This window comes from Caretta caretta, chromosome 28 (genome assembly GCF_965140235.1).
Source record: "Caretta caretta isolate rCarCar2 chromosome 28, rCarCar1.hap1, whole genome shotgun sequence".
Lineage (NCBI taxonomy): Eukaryota > Metazoa > Chordata > Testudines > Cheloniidae > Caretta > Caretta caretta.
The window spans coordinates 3605188-3620387 of record NC_134233.1 but is presented as its reverse complement, the minus strand read 5'-3'; the positions used below and the strand labels follow the sequence as shown (position 1 = coordinate 3620387).

The 15200-nt window shown below is 47.2% G+C and overlaps 1 pseudogene; it reads left to right on the top strand.

Annotated features, from left to right (window-relative positions):
- The first annotated feature begins 5238 nt into the window (after positions 1 to 5238).
- Positions 5239 to 6917, top strand: LOC142070216 (uncharacterized; annotated as a pseudogene).
- The last annotated feature ends 8283 nt before the right edge of the window (positions 6918 to 15200 follow it).

Here is a 15200-nt window from a genome sequence, read left to right as displayed (position 1 = left end):
CCAGGCCTTTGTCAAGCCTGACCTTAAAAACTTCTAAGGAAGGAGATTCCACCACCTCCCTCTGTAACGCATTCCAGTGTTTCACCACCCTCCTAGTGAAAATATTTTTCCTAATTTCCAACCTAAACCTCCCCTACTGCAACTTGAGACCATTCCTCCTTGTTCTGTCATCTGCTACCACTGAGAACAGTCTAGATCCATCCTCTTTAGAATCCCCCTTTCAGGTAGTTGAAAGCAGCTATCAAATCCCCCCTCATTCTTCTCTTCTGCAGACTAAACAATCCCAGTTCCCTCGGCCTCTCCTCATAAGTCATGTGTTCCAAACCCCTAATCATTTTTGTTAATCTCCGCTGGACTCTTTCCAATTTTTCCACATCCTTCTTGTAGTGTGGGGCCCAAAACTGGACACAGTACTCCAGATGAGGCCTCACCAATGTCAAATAGAGGGGAACGATCACGTCACTCGATCTGCAGGCAGGGCATATATATATCCCATGGATATATATCCCAGGGACATATATATCCCAAAATGCCATTGACCTTCTTGGCAACAAGGGCAAACTGTTGACTCATATCCAGCTTCTCTTCCACTGTCACCCCTAGGTCCTTTTCTGCAGAACTGCTGCCTAGCCATTCGGTCCCTAGTCTGTAGCAGTGCTATCATTTCCTTCTTTTTTTCCTGATTTGCTTGTGGGACTGGGCTTCTCTGTAGTTAGTATCAGGCAAGATATCTTTTGATTTATCTTCAAATTTTTTGAAATCATTCCTCAAAGTGTGTAAATGGTCTGCTAATGATTGACAGAGGTGGTCTGCATATGTTTTCAAATCCCATTGCTTTTCTTGGAGAGCTTGACTTGTGTGGTGAAAGTGTTGTAAAATTTCATTCTACATGATCAACATGCATACAAACTCTAGTTCTTGCATCTTGTTTGCAATGTTTTCTGCCTCTCGTAGAGTTTCTCCCTTTTGTGATTGGTCTTCAGCCATACTTTCTAATGGAGTAGGACTCCAGAATGGCACTTGTTGCCACTGCATGTGCCTCCCAGCGAGTATTAGAAAGAGATTTCAGCACACGATCATTGCCCAAATATGTTTTAAGAACTGCCCGTCGGTGTGTTGAGGCAGAGAAAAATGTATAAAGTAACTGGACTGTTGAGAAAAAACTTACTGCCACCGGCCAACAATCAACAAGACTGAGAGAGTGCAGCACATGGTGTGAAGATGGCATATTTGTTCTGTTCGAAAAGCTTCTTCTGCATTCCTTGAAAACGCCCTGACATGTTGGCAGCGTTGTCATAAGCTTGACCTCTGCACTTTGAGAAATCTATTTTGCAAACTTGGCACAGATACTGCAGTACTTGATTTGCCATGTCTTCACCAGTGTGGCTTTTCGAATTGAGGAATGTTATAAATCGTTCAACTGGTTTTTCATCTGTGGGAGACACACATCTCCACAGGTTTTAGAGGAACAGCCGTGTTAGTCTGTATTCGCAAAAAGAAAAGGAGTACTTGTGGCACCTTAGAGACTAACCAATTTATTTGAGCATGAGCTTTCGTGAGCTACAGCTCACTTCATCAGATGTTTACCGTGGAAACTGCAGCAGACTTTATATACACAGAGAGCATATGAAACAATACCTCCTCCCACCCCACTGTCCTGCTGGTAATAGCTTATCTAAAATGATCAACAGGTGGGCCATTTCCAGCACAAATCCAGGTTTTCTCACCCTCCACCCCCCCACACAAATTCACTCTGGATTTGTGCTGGAAATGGCCCACCTGTTGATCATTTTAGATAAGCTATTACCAGCAGGACAGTGGGGTGGGAGGAGGTATTGTTTCATATTCTCTGTGTGTATATAAAGTCTGCTGCAGTTTCCACGGTAAACATCTGATGAAGTGAGCTGTAGTTCACGAAAGCTCATGCTCAAATAAATTGGTTAGTCTCTAAGGTGCCACAAGTACTCCTTTTCTTTCAACAATCCCAAGAAATTTCCATTCTGCAATAATCCAAATCTGTCATTTGATCCCCAGAAGGCAGACCACGTTCAGCTAATGTTTGAATAACAGCTATAACATGCTGCAAGACATGTTGCCAGTATTCACGCTCCCCTTTAATTTGTTACAGTCTCTGACACATCCACATGTTCTGGAATGGTGTTTGTTTCACCAATAGAAGAAGGGTCAGTCTCTGAAACACCTACAGGTTTTGGAACGATGTCTGTGCTACTGAGAGGAAGATGTTGTTTCTGATGGATTCGCTTTGAAAAATGATGTCAGCTTTGGAAGATTTTGGAAAACTTCACTAGTTTTTGTTTCTTTTCTTCTGCCACTTTAGGTTTCTGTGCACTTGCTTAGTCTGCCTATTGGGTAATCCAGCACTGCCTGTCACACATCTTCGACCCGGACCTCCTGCTAGCACCCAGGCCACAGGGCGACATCTTGCATTTTCGTTCTGCGCAACGTCCCGAAGATATGGCCTGAGCTAGCGTCTTTTCTGCCCATCCACACTGCTAAAACGCATGTCCAGGCTCTCCTCCACGCAACACCCCTTCCCTGCCGCAGGGAACTAGACTAGCTCAGTGGTTCTCAATAGGGGCTCACGTACCCCTGGGAGTACGCCGAGCTCTGCCAGGGGCTCCATCAACAGATTTGCCTAGTTTTACAACAGGCTACATAAAAAGCACCAGTGAAGACAGTGCAAACTTAAATCGCATCCAGACAATGATTTGTTTCTACTGCTCTGTAGACTATACACCAAAATGTCAGTACAAGATTTGTATTCCAATTGATCTGTTTTGTAATTGTATGGTAAAAATGAGAGAGCCAGCCATTTTTTCAGTACTAATGGCTGTGACACTTCTGTACTTTTATGTCTGATTGTGTAAGCAAGTCGTTTTGAAGTGACGTACAACTTGGGGCTACGCAAGACAAACCAGACTCCTGCAAAGGGGACAGAAGTCTGGAAAGATTGAGAGCCACTGCCCCACACAATTACCCGATTTGCCATCCCTCTGTTGTGAGGGGGTCTCTTTTTAAACTGCTCCAGACCTTTGATCTTCTGGGTCCCAGGTCTTGCTCATCTCACCCAGTTCTGTAAATTGGTTGGAGCAAGGAGGGAGAATATTCAAAGTGAATAGTTCGGGCATTCTCTCTTAACAGCCCTTAAGTGTTTACCAAGGAGTGGCTCATCTTCAACCCTTCTCCTTGCCTTCCTGCTTCTTTTCCTTACAGGCCCCCAATTAAACTAAACCAACACAGGAAATATCCCAATCACCGGGTCAATGTACAGTTTCCATCAATATGAGAGAGCAGCTCCAATCCCATCAGAAAGGGGGCTGAAAAACAGGACCAAGGGACAGTTGGGAAGAGGTAGTTAGGGGAGGGGAGGTTGGAGGGATCTGGAGCTGTGCGGGATCTCAGTGCATTAACCAGGCCCTATTGATTTAGACCCTGTGTTTCCTTTGTATTAGTCCAGTTTCCCTGTATTTTATGTACTTTTTACAAATATTATTTTCACTCATAAGAATGGCCATACTGGGTCAGACCAAAGGTCCACCTAGCCCGGTATCCTGTCTTTGTGTGAAGAAATACTTTCTTTTGTTTGTTTTTAAACCTGCTGCATTTTGGGATATATAAGTAGGGGCATTGCCAGCAGATCGAGGGACGTGATCGTTCCCCTCTATTCGACATTGGTGAGGCCTCATCTGGAGTACTGTGTCCAATTTTGGGGCCCACACTACAAGAAGGATGTGGAAAAATTGGAAAACGTCCAGCGGAGGGCAACAAAAATGATTAGGGGACTGGAACACGACTTATGAGGAGAGGCTGAGGAAACTGGGGATGTTTAGTCTACGGAAGAAAAGAATGAGGCGGGATTTGATAGCTGTTTTCAACTACCTGAAAGGGGGTTCCAAAGAGGATGGATCTAGACTGTTCTCAGTGGTAGCAGATGACAGAACAAGGAGTAATGGTCTCAAGTTTCAGTGGGGGAGGTTTAGGTTGGATATTAGGAAAAACTTTTTCCCTAGGAGGGTGGTGAAACACTGGAATGCGTTACCTAAGGAGGTGGTGGAATCTCCTTCCTTAGAGGTTTTAAGGTCAGGATTGACAAAGCCCTGGCTGGGATGATTTAATTGGGGATTGGTCCTGCTTCGAGCAGGGGGTTGGACTAGATGACCTTCTGGGGTCCCTTCCAACCCTGATATTCTATGTCCATGATTTTATAGAATCATAGAATATCGAGTCATTTGGTGACTTCTGATTCTTGTGTTATGAGGAGTAAATAACACTTCCTTGTCTACTTTCTCTACACCAGTCATGATTTTATAGACCTCTAGCATATCCCCCTTAGTCATCTCTTTTCCAAGCTGAAAAGTCCCAGTCTTATTAATCTCTATTTATACGGAAGCCGTTCTATACCCCTCATCATTTTTGTTGCCCTTTTCTGTACCTTTTCCAATTCCAATAGATCTTTTTTTGAGGTGGGGCGACCACACCTGCTCGTAGTATTCAAGATGTGGACGTACCATGGATTTATATAGAGGCAACAGGATATTTTCGGTCTTATTATCTATCCCTCTCTTAATGAGGCCGAACATTCCGTTCGCTTTTTGACGCTGCTGCACATTGAGTGGATGTTTTTAGAGAACTCTCCACAATGACTCCATGATCCCTCTCTTCAGTGGTAACAGCTAATTTAGACCCCTCCTCTCTTCTCCACTGCATAGTGCCTAACCTTGCCCCCCTCCATCTCTTCCTTCCCCACTGTGACCCCCGCCACTCCCCCTGAATCCATTCATACATTCCTCCCAGCCACAGTGTGACCCCTTCCCTGCCACAAACGGGAGCTTTCTTGAGGATGTCATCAGTTGGCAGTGAAACTTCTGGGGGCTTGGAGGCCTCACTTCCCTCTCCGCTGCCTGAAGCAGCCACAGTCTCACTTCCACGCAGGCTTCTCAGGTCTTGGAGTCCGTCCCTACTGAGCTCACGTGGCCTGACCCTGCTTTTTTCACGTTCTCCTTTTCCAGAGAAATGTAGAGTCTGTTACTCCTGGAATAGAGCATCTAATTCCCCAGCTGTCTCCACGCCCTGGGGGATTTTCATACCCCCTCCTGTCACACCTGGCTTGCTACATTCCCCAGAGCCTCAAAATGTGCTTCCCTGACATCTAAGACCTCTGAGATTCTGCATTCAGTGCCATCCCTCACACTCACTAGCCTCACCTTCCCTATGGGGATGCCGGAACAGGGAGGGGCCGTGCCCCATCACTTTACAAAGTTTGTACTGACCACAAGGTGGGGAAGGGAGAGGGCAGAGGGGAGGGAGTGAGGTTTTGGGGGGAAGATGAGGCGAAAGGGCAGGGCGGGGGGTCAGCGAGAAGGGGTGGTGAGAGGGCATGGCCTCGGGGAGAAGGGGCAGGGCCACAGTTCAGGAGTCTGTGCCCCCCTCACTTTTAGGGACCTTCCACAGCTCCTGCTTCCCTATCACTCTCATGATCTTTGTTTCTCTCTGGCATTAGAAGCAGGTCCAGGGTCACTTACCCTCTGCATGGAGTCTTTACTTTCTGGGACATGGAGTTTATGTCTCTGTGTTTTAGGAGCCCCTTTTCTGAGATGTGTCTGGCTTTGTGTGTTCCCAGCAGAGATGGGGATAGTTAAATGCCTCATATGCAGAGTGTCCTACACTTTTGAGTACCTGGGGAGCTGGCTGTGGGATTGTACTGCTGTAAAAGGGGCTGGGGTTAAAGTAATAGAATGTTATTTTTATAACAAATGGCCTATGAATTCACCTGGTCTTCCTTGTTTTCTTTCCCCTCAGCAGGGTTTTCAGTTTCCAAACCTGATGTGATCTCCCAGCTGGAACGAGGGGAGGAGCCGTGGGTCCTGGCTCTCCAAGGTTTAGAGGAAAGAAAGATCCTCAGAGTGTCTGTGCAGGTGAGGGATCATTAAACCAATATGGTCAGTGCCTGAAGGAAACAGCTGGGATTCCCTACAAAGACATTGTGCGTTCTCTGAGTTCAGGATTCTCCCCAGCAGGTGTCTTATCTTCAGGGCAGCTACCACTCATGGCTTCCTGCCCACCCTGACTGACACCTAGCAATAGATCTCTCCCTGATCTCCCTTCCCCTGATTGTTTGGATGGGATGCGAAGGGAAAATTGATCCCCCCTACTCTCCCCTATGGGGAAGAGTTTGGGGGAATTCAGTCCCTGATTTATTTTCCCCATCTTTCTGGTATTTAGTTTGGTTTGCTCACCCTTTTTCCAGCACTGTTTCTGAGGTTTCTCCCTCTATCCGGCTGGTGAGTGAGAACAAGGAGCAGAATCCTCAGCAGGAAGATGCTGAGCAAGTGGAAGCGCACGGGGCATTATTGCAAAGACCCTGAGGGAATTTGTCTGGGAGCCATGAGCAGGGAAGAGCCGGTGAGAGTCAGAGCAGGCCAGAGAGGCTGAAGGGAAACCAGCCAGGGGAAAAAGCGGATAAATCCATTAATTGTCAGGGAATTCACACGGACCTCAATGAAACCACAGCCCAGCAGAGACTCCCCACAGGAGAGAGAAACAACACATGCACTGAGTGTGGGAAACACATCACTTGCCTCTCTGGCCTTACTACGCATCAGAGAATCCACACCGGGGAGCGACCCTACGAATGCGGCGAGTGCGGGCAAAGCTTCAGTGACAGCTCATCCCTTCTTACGCATCGGAGAACCCACACAGGAGAGAGACCCTACGAATGCTATCAGTGCAGGAAAATCTTCGCTCGGCGGTCGAACCTGATTAGACATCAGAGGATCTATACAAGCGAAGGTCCTTAAATATGCGCCGAGTGTGGGAAAACCTTCCATCAGAGCTCGGCCCTTGTTTATCATCAGAGAATCTGCAAAGGAGACAAACATTGTGAAAACCCCGTCTAGGGCTGGCAACAGAGTTTATTTTTTGTTTGTTTGTTTTTCTCCTCTAAGACTTTTGTTAATTCCCAAATATTGACCTTTAAGCTATTTGGCCCCTTTGCTTCACCGTGTTCTCTCAGCTCCCCTTGGCAAGTTGCCTGCTTTTCCCTTTTGCAGTTTGCCCTTTTCTTGGGTAAATCCTGTGGTCCTGTCTATCAATTCCATTGTCCTTTGAGTCTTGGAAGTGTGTGTCCATCAGCCCCAGATGGGGGAGAGAGGGGTGACCTCAACTAGCTAAATATACCTGGGCCTCATGTACCCTAGGCCAGTGGTTCTCAAGCTTTTTTTTTTTCACGGACCACTTGAAAATTGCTGAGGGTCTCGGCAGGCCACTTAATGATCTTTCCAAATGTTGTTTTTACCATTAGCTAACTATTGGAACGCGCTTTGGATAAAAGTGCTATTTAATAAAACCAATAATAATTAACTTTTTTTATTTCTACAAATAAAAGCACACAATTCATATTTTAATATCAGTAGTCTTACCTTTCTAATGCCATGGCTATGCCCTCTCTCCCCCACCGCGGCAGCTCCCGAGCTGGGGCTGGAAAGGAGGAGGGTCTCTCCCCGGAAGCAGCAGCCCTGGAGCTGGGGCAAGTTGCCTCTTTTTCTGGCTGCCACAGCCCAAATTCCCCCCACTCCCTCTTCTCACTGCACTACCCCCTCCCACCTCCCCCCTATTCTCCCCAAGGCCACCACCTCATCTTACATGTGTGTCTTCTCCAGGGTCCAGGCACCTAATTAGTGGAGCTATGCCTGTCCACTAATTAGGTGGGTGGCCCTTCATTCTCCTGTGTGTGGCAGCCCAAGCGCGCACCTTAGAGGGAACTATCCGCGGACCACCTGAATGGAGCTCGCGGACCACAGTTTGAGGACCTCTGCCCTAGGATTTTCCTTGGACTTAGCAAGATCGAGTTAGCTGTCGTGATGTAAAAGCACAACTATTCTTGCTGTAAAGACACAGCCCATGAATAAGGGACGGGGTTGACCCCTGGCCTGATCTTATGACTTGCCTTGTGTCTCCTGGGTGATTTTATGCTTGCTAGGGGTAAAATGGGAGTGTAAGATTGGTAGGGGTGCATTGCTCATTAACTTGGAATTTGGGGTGGGAGGGCAGATAACCTTGACCAAGGCCCAGGATCTGGCAAGAAACCCAAATTGTTCAGTCTCCTGCAATCTCCTCCCCCTGCTGACTCAATGGGTCAGTTTGCTACTTACATGTAAACTGAGACAGATGCACATTCTTTGCTTAGGACAAGTCTGTTTAATAACTTAAACCTAGGCGGGACAGCCTGATTTTGAACAAGGAACATCATACAAAGGAAAAAAGCCAACATCATTCTGGGATGTTGTGATGAAGTGGGAATGTTTTCTCTGAATACGGTGTGTGTGCCTCAGTTTCCCCAATGCATTTCTTCAGTATCTAGGTGGTGGGATAAGGCGGTATGATTGTTGCAGAGCCCTAGAGGGCAAGTGTGATGCTGTCTGCACAGAGAATGGCCAACACCCTGTTTCCTGGCAACTGATGGCCTGAGCCCCTCCACTGCAAGGTGTCAACTGAAGGGATTGGAGAACAAAGAGATCACGTGGCCTCCTTGCTCGGAGAAGAGACAAGGGCCAGAGGAGGGGCTGGAGGGCGTTTCAGTTTACAGCTGGCTAGGGAGATGGGGGGAGGCCCAGAACATCACCCTGATTCAGTGCTACGCTCAGACAAATGACTGTGATGAAGAAGCAAAGGACAAACTCTACCTTACACTACAGGAGGAGTTAGAGACACCACAGCACGACCTATCGTCATGGGAGACCTGAATGCCAAGGTCGGTAAGGAGAACAGTGCCAGAGGAATGGGAAGACATGGGTGTGGCACGATGAATGAAAACGGAGAGAGGCTTGTTGACTTCTGCAATGTGAAGGATCTGGTCATCCGCAGAACCCTATTTCAACATCGTGAAATTCACAAGTTCACATGGTGTTCTCCAAATGGCAGAGATTAGAACCAGATTGATCGATGGCAACCCTCACTGACAGATGTGAAAGTGAGAAGGAGAGCAGATGTTGGCAGCGACCACCACCTTAGTGATAGCCTCCACCAAGCTAAAACTGAGAAGTGTGGGGCCACCAAAAAAGGGACATAGCAAAGTCCCCTGAAATACAGAAAGCCTTCGCTCTGCAGTGAAAGAACAGGTTTCAGATACTTGCAGACGCTTGCAGACACTGATGAAGAGGTGGAGAAGGCAGATGAGGAGATCAACAAGAAGTGGGACAAAGAAACTACAATCTATGAAAACAGTGAAGCCTGTCTAAGCCAGAGGCAGAAGAGAAGAAAGGAGTGGATTATACCCAGGACATGGAACACCATAGAAACTAGATGAGCCCTGAAGAAAAAAGTTTTAGCCATAAAATCCCAGAAGCTAAAGGACAAATACCACGAGCAGTATAGCAAGGCACACCGAGAGATCAAACACCTTGTGAGAACAGACAATTGACATTATATTGATAATCTAGCAACACAAGCCAGGGAGGCAACTGCTCATGGTGAACAAGGAACCATCTACAAAATCTTATCAGTGGTAAATGGCAGACACCAACAAACACTCTCATCAGGGACACAGAAGGCCACCTACTGATAACAGAAAAAGAACAAGAAATGCACTGGACAGAGCATTTCAAAGAATTGCTGGACAGGGATCCACCTATAGAGGAAGCAAACATCCAGGAGGCAGAAGAAGATCTTGATATCAACACAGACACCCCAACAAAGCAAGAGATCATTCAAGCCATCAAATCCGTAAAAAATGGCATGGTATCACACGTTTATCTGTGCCAAGCAAGGTATTGGGTAAGATCATAGTCCAGCTTATATCAGAGGCAGTTGATAGCGTTCTCAGAAAAGAGCAAGCCGGTTTTTGGAAAGGGCGTGCATGCACAGACCAGATCTTCACTCAACGAAACATAATAGAACAATGCTTAGAATGGCAATGGCAACTCTACATAAACTTCTTAGACTTTGAGAAGGCTGTTGATAGCTTCACAGGACCGGCCTATGGAACATATTGTATAATCAACATTATCAAAAGCATCTATTCCAACTTCACATGCAGTGTTGATCACAGTGAGCTCAGTTTTGAAGTCAGAACAGGAGTACATCGGGGTGTGTCATGTCTGCAATCCTCTTCAGCTATGCCTGGGTAATGCGGCGTACAACAGAAGACATTCCAAGAGGCATTAACTGGACACCCTTCTCATGCCTTGAAGACTTGGACTTTGCAGATTCTCTCGCTCTCCTATCACATACCCAACACCATATACAAGGAAAAACAACTCAGCCAAGAGGATCTGAGCCCCATCATTGCCGGGAGATGCTGGAGATGGATCGGTCATGTGCTTCAGATGGAAACTGATTCCATCACCAGAATAGCACTAAGATGGACACCTGAAGGCACGCGAAAACGCGACCACCTGAAAACAACATGGTGACGAGCTGTGGAAGCTGAGCTGAGAAACCTGGGGCACAGCTGGGGAACCATTGAAAGACGTGCCAGAAACAGACAGGAGTGGAGGAGCTTCGTCACTGCCCTAAACGCAAGAGGCATAATGGGAACATGATGTGATGATGAATTCAGGTTCAATGGCCACAGCACATCCCCTTGAGCCAACACTTCACTGTCACAGCAGATTGCAGGAAACCCTCGAGCAGTTAACAGGAACTTAGTCTTGCTGCAGGTGTGTATTTCCATGTCATCGACTCACCAGTTTGGCTTGTGCTGCTCTGAAACTCCAAATCCTACAGGTATTGACTTTTTCAATCCTGGTTTCCCAAAGAGGCAGTGGGTGCTATGTACTAACTGAGATAAATGCCAAGTGACCGAGATCCGTCGGGGGACAAGGAGAACCATAATTTCAGCCCCAGCTGTGTGCAAAAAAAGTTTCAAGAGCAAGATGATTTTGTAAAAAGCTGCATACCATGGGGGGGAGGGCTATGTCTTAGGAACGTCTTTAACAAATCACCCCATATTTGGACCACTAAGCCTTCCCTGCCCATGAAAAATTTGCCCAGCAAATTACAAGACAATCCGAATACACATGTGGAATTTAGGGTAGTTAGAATAGTTGGTCTTTAAACAGAAAATAATGCTTCCATCGAGCTAGCTGCTGCCTCTCGCGGAGGTGGATGACCTATGCTGATGGGAGAACCTTTCTTGTTGCTGTAGCGAGTGTCTACACTGATGCACCACATCAGGACAGTCTCAGGGTCTCAGGTGTAGACAAGCCCTGGGATACGACATTCAGTGACACCCCCAGTCCCTCCTTTTCCTGACTGCGCTGAATCCCTCCAGTCCATGCTCACCAGTCCCGGCTTTCCTACACCTCTCCCATTGTCTCTGGGTTTCTCTCTGGTGATTAAGAAGCAGGTCTAAGGTGACTTCCCCTCTGGCTGGAGTCTTTACTTCCTGGAACATGGAGTTACTGTCTCTGTGTTTTAGGAGCCCCTTTGCTGAGGAGTGTCTGGCTTTGTGTGTTCCCAGCAGAGATGGGGATAGATAAATCCCTCCTATGCAGAGTGTCCTGCACCTTGGAGCACCTGGGGAGCTTTCCCAAGCATTTTACTGCTTTACAATGGGCTGGTTTAAAACCAATAGCTGCTTCTTTGTAAGAAATGTCCCATGAACTCCCCTGATCTCCCTTGTTTTCTATCCCCTGAGCAGGGTTTCCCGTTTCCAAACCTGATGTGATCTCCCAGCTGGAACGAGGGGAGGAGCCGTGGGTCCTGGATCTCCAGGGCTCTGAGGAAGGAGAGATCCCGAGAGGTGCCTGCGCAGGTGAGGGATCCTTAAAGCAATTCAAATACACTCCGTGGCTCAAAGAAATACCTGGGACATCCTAAAAAGGCCTTGGGAGCTCTCGGAGTTCAGGAGTATCCCCAGGAGGCCTTGTACCCGATGGGCAGCTATCGCTCATGGCTTCCTACCCATCCTGACTGACACCTGGCAGCAGCTCCCTCCCTGATGGGATGTGGAGGCAGAATTGTTCCCCTCCTCTCTCCTCAAAGGAGAAGAGTTTTGGAGAATTCAGCTACTAGATTTTTTCTGTCTCTCCAGCTCTAATTATGGTTTGATTTCCCCTTTTCCACCCCTGTTTCTGACTTTCCTCTCTCTCTCCAAGGAGGTCCTGGGCTGGTGAGTGAGAACGAGGAGCTGAATCCTGAGCAGGAAGATGCTGAGCAAGTGGAAGCGCACAGGGGATTACCCCAAGGATCCAAAGGGAATGTGTCCAGGCGTCCTGCGAAGGGGAAAGCCTGTGAGAGCCACAACAGGCCAGAGAGGCAGCAGGGAAACCAGCCCAAGGAGAAAGTGGGTAGATCCATTAGTTGTCAGGGGACTCACCAGGATTCCAAGGAAATCACAGCCCAGCAGGGAATACCTACAGGAGAGAGAAAAAACACATGCCCTGAGTGTGGGAAACACTTCACTCTGAACTCCACCCTCGTTAGACATCAGCGGATCCACACGGGAGAGCACCCCTACCAATGCTGTGAGTGCAGGAAACAGTTCAGCGAGAAATCAAACCTTATTACACATCAGACAAGCCACACAAGAGAGAGACCCTATGAGTGCTGTGAGTGCGGGAAAAGCTTCACTCGGAGTTCAACCCTTACCAGACATCAGAGAATGCACACAGGAGAGAGCCCTTAGGAATGCTGTGAGTGTGCAAAAAAGTTCACTCTGAGCTCAGTCCTTATTAATCACCAGAAAATGCACACAGGGGAGCGCCCCATACGTGCTGTGAGTGCGGGCAAACATTCGCTCAGAGCTCAGCCCTATTTAAACATGAGAAGATCCACACAGGAGAGAGACCCTATGAGTGCTCTGAGTATGGGAAACAGTTAAGTGAGAAATCAAGCCTTATTACAGATCAGACAAGCCACACAAGAGAGAGACCCTATGAGTGCTGTGAGTGCAGGAAAAGTTTCACTTGCCGCTCATCCCTTATTATACATCAGAGGATCCACACAGGAGAGAGACCATATAAATGTTGTGAGTGTGGGAAAAGTTTCACTTTCAAATCAAGCCTTAATATACATCAGAGAATCCACACAGGAGAGTAACCCTATGAATGCTGTGAGTGCGGGGAACAGTCTCATCAATCATCAAAGGATCCACTCATGAGAGCAGCCTGTGAATGCAGGAAAAGTTTCATCTGGAGCTCACACCTTAATAGACATCAGCGATTTCACAGGCTAGAGACACACCATAAAACTTTGTGTAGGCAGAGAAAAGATTTTTTTAAAGACATTTGCTAATTCCCACATAGCGACTTTTTAGGGCTATTTGCACCATTTGCGTCACCCTGTTCTTTCAGCTCCCCCAGGTGAGTTGCCTGCTTTTCCTTTGGAGATCTCCCTTCTCTGGGGTGAATCCCGTGGTCCTTTCTACCAACTCCCTTCTCCTGAGAGTCATCATGGGAGTGTGTCCCTCCTGCCAGGAGTGTCCGTCAGCCCCAGGTGGGGGAAATAAGGGTGACCTCAAGTAGCTACACTGAGCGAAAATCAACCTGGGCTTTGTCTCCGCTAGGATTTTCCATGGGCTCGGCCTGCTGGAGGTGGCGATCCCAGTGCCAACACCCCGCTGTATGTGCCGTGCTGACAAAGCCCAGGCTGGGGTTAGCTCGCACCTTCCCCTTTGACCTGTCCTAATCGACGCCAATTTCATAGTCTAGACAGGCCCTGAGCAGCACCTTTATACTGGCCCCGCTCTAGCAGAGCGAGTGTTAGAGTCACCAAGTTCCCCCTCTGGTGACAGATTGTTTCATTCCCAGTTGTTATCACGCTGGTCCAGGTTGTGCTGGGCAGCAGTTTTTTTCTTTTTACCATTTCCCTTATTGAAAATTTATTTCAATATAACAAAGAGGAGGAGCAGGAGTGGGACAAATGTATCATTTCAGTCTTTGCAACACTGGCAGGAAATGGGGTGAGTCAGCGGGATTCCCTCCTTCCCCATCACCATCACTAGGCCCGCTCACTCCAGCAGCGCTGGCGTCCATCTGAGCCACAATGGAGCTTATCCACCTATATTCTATCCCTCCACCTCCCAAAGAGTCTCTGCACTTCATAGCAATTTGATCCTAAATCCGACTCGTTAGGGCTGGAGATGAAAGTGTTGCAGACCTGGATCAGAAATTCCAATGGATCCCAAACACAGTGTGATCATTCCCCATTTAAATCCCAGTTTCTGTCTATTGACAAAGCCACTTCTGGGCTTTTCCCTGCTGAGCTGAGACTATTTGAAGATGAGAAGGTCGGCAGTTTTTCCCTATTATGATGAAGCTTTTTTTTTTTTCTAAATAACACGACTCCATAATAATGAAGGGCTGTTGAGTGAAGCAGGTGTGAATGGATCAGAGGAGAAGGCGACAGGGGAATCTGTTCTCCTGATTTTTGAGTCATCAGATGTAACCTGCTCTGGAATTTCATTTTGTATGAAAAAGAAAGTGACTTACACCGCTCTTTGTCCTGGGATTTCTCTCTCTCCTGAAGGCCATTTGATCACATAATTTAATATTAATTTAATTGTCCAGGATGTACCTCAGATTTATCTGGGACTTTGGGAGAAATGACTGTTTGCTAAAATAGTGCTTTCTTATTTTATTTTTGTCTTTCCCGCACTGCTGCATGAGGACATGGAAGAAGCTCAAGTGCAGTTCACTCACCAGGAGAGGATGCTCTGAGCCATCGGGTGTGCTACCAAGGAAAGAGCAGTGGGTTTGGGTCTCCTCTCTGAAATGGTGAAGAACAGCACGCCCCAGATTGTGCAACTAACTGAAGTAACTGGGTGCGTGTGGCCTATGTGTTGATGAGGAGAAACCAGAAATGGCATTTTTGATGAACTTGCCCTTGGTAGATGCTGGAAATGTGCATTGAAATGACATCAGTGTTGTATGTGGGATAGCTGCAGAATATTTATTGTTAATAAGTTCCCCTCCTTTGGTGACTTATGGGGATTCTGATGCTGGAGTGTTTCGAGTCCCTAACTTAGACCTGTGCCACCGGATTAAAGAAATAAATTGGCCATGTTTGGGGAAGTCATTCCTCACGAACACTGCTCAGTATTTGAGTGATTTTGTAAAGGATTCTATTCCACAAGAGTGTTAATGTACCCCGACGAAGGCCAAGGATTTGGCAAGAACTCCACAGTCCATGTGGTTCACAGCAACCAATATTTTAATAAAAGTGTGTGTTTAATGGGACTT